Below are 2,421 nucleotides of genomic sequence, written 5' to 3'. Positions count from 1 at the left end.
GCGGTGAAATGATCGCGCAGCTCGGGGTGGAGATCAAATTCGGCAAAAAACAAGTGACCATGAGCCTGTTGATTTTACCCGGAGTAGTGGATCCGTTCGTGTTGGGGTGGAACTTCCTGAAACAAGTCGAAACCGAGATAAGGTGTGCTGGACACGAGATAATAATACCAGCCAGGAGCCGACACAATGGATGGCTCGAGGAGAAGGTATCGGTAGCAGTCGCTCAACAAGTAAACGAGTTGGACGATACTACAGCGTTCCTGGAAACAGAGCTGGCAGACTTCAACACATTGACGGGAACATCGAATTTGGCAGAGAACCAGATCAAAATGCAGGATGACAAGCCAACAAAGCAGAGATCCTACCCCAAAAACCCAAAAATCCTAGGGGAAATCAACGCAAAGGTGGACGAGCTTCTCCAAATGGGGTTCATTGTCGAAAAGATAAGGACCCCACCGCAGAAGTACCCGGACTATGTTATGGATGGTGAGACACTGTACAGAAACATACCACACCAAGCAGGCAGTGAAGACGTGGCGTCATGGAAAATGTGCGTCCCAAAGTCGCTACGGGAAACAGTGTTGAGGGAAAACCACGACGCAACATCGGAGGGCCACGTAGGAAGCCGGAGGGTAGTTGGTAGGGTACTACTGCCCAGGCATGCATAGAGATGGCCGAGCCCATGTAAAAAAATGCTAGACTTGCATGCGGCTTAAGCCCAATCAAATGCAGGCGGCTGAAAAGATGTTGACCCAAGTGCAGGAGGAACCATGGGCCACAGAATGTGCAGACTTCGGTGGACCCCTACCAAGATCTAAGCACGGCAACCAAATGCTGCTGCTTATGATAGACAGATTTTCGAAATGGACGGAACTGGTGCCCCTGCGCAGTGCGACAGCAGAGTCGCTCAATAAGGCGTTTGGGGAGCGCATAATCGCAAGGTACGGGGTCCCGAAGGTGGTCATAACGGACAACGGAGTACAGTTTGCAAGCCAAAAGTTTCTCAAAAGTTTTGCTGGCTGAGATGGGTATCAGACAACAATTCACCGCACCATACACACCCCAAGAGAACCCATCCGAACGAGGAAACAGAACAGTCAAGACCATGATTGCGCAATTCGCAGGTAAGGACCAGAGAAACTGGGACGAGAAGTGGCCGGAGATTTTGCTAGCAGTAAGCACGAGCACATCAGAAACCACCGGTCATACACCGGCGCTTCTTACCCAGGGCAGAGTATCGCACAGGCACTGGACGAGATACGGAGACCCCGGAGGAAAACGCCAGCAAGCTGAAGGAGGTATTTGAGATCGTACGGCTAAATATGGAAAAGGCATCCCAGGACCAAGCCAGACAGTATAATCTGAGAAGGAGGCAATGGACCAGAGCGGTGGGCGACGTAGTATGTGCCAAGGAACATCACCTATCCAAAGCGACTGCGAAACTAGCCCCGAGGCACGAAGGCCCTTACCAGGTTGAAGATTTCGTCTCACCGGTGATCTGCAAAACACGCCACACATACAAAGAAATAACGGATTGTTCACGTTTTCGAGCTTAAGCAACAACAAAACGAGAAGACGGCAGACACATCAGATGACTAACAAGAGGTCACAAGGACGTGGACAAGGATTTCACATTGGTCCAGACTGCGAGGCCACAGAATAATGCGTCAGGCCTAGGCGAGAGTCATCCACACGCCACGCAGAAAGAACAATCATAAGGATAGGTCACAAGGACGTCGATAAGGATGGTTGGTGATCCCGACCGCAAGGCAAAAGGATTAAGCGTCGGGCATTTGCCAAAGTCATCCGTGATTATGCCAGGCGGAAAGGTAACGATAAGGGATCCACCCGCAAGGCATCAGGTTTCAGCGTCGGGCGTGAGCCATAGTCAACCGATTACGCCAAGTAGGGGGGAGTATACGCGGAGGGAGTCAAGCAACACAAGTCGCGCAGTCCAGACACACACCGTAGCATCCGGAGATTCTATACGGAATGCGCCGGTCGAGCTCGTCTAGTTGTTACCCGAGGAAAGGGGGATGACGGTGCAGAATCAGATCTAAACCGTAGCCAGCTGATCACAAAAGACAGAAACACGCATCACCCCAACAGTTAACTGAGGAATAAGAAAAACGAGGGCCGGCAAATCCATGGTCTTTCAAGTAACACCAGCGAAGAAGCTGACGGCAAAAAGAATTGGTTTCATGGCAATAGTGGTAGTAATTCCAGCCTCAGACGGCATATGCTTACCCATAACCGTGTGACGAATTCGATGAAATGTTCCTACAGCAGCAAAGAATTCCGATCTTACAACATTCTCAAGAGGCATGAGCGTGGTCACTCCGGAGATCTTGTCCGCAGCGAGCCTTGCTCTTTGGAATTTCTAGACATGAAGTGCATCGATCGAAGAGAAGTAAATGCCGG

Source organism: Drosophila suzukii (assembly GCF_043229965.1).
Source record: "Drosophila suzukii chromosome 2 unlocalized genomic scaffold, CBGP_Dsuzu_IsoJpt1.0 scf_2c, whole genome shotgun sequence".
Taxonomy (NCBI): domain Eukaryota; kingdom Metazoa; phylum Arthropoda; class Insecta; order Diptera; family Drosophilidae; genus Drosophila; species Drosophila suzukii.
This window is presented reverse-complemented; position numbering follows the sequence as displayed.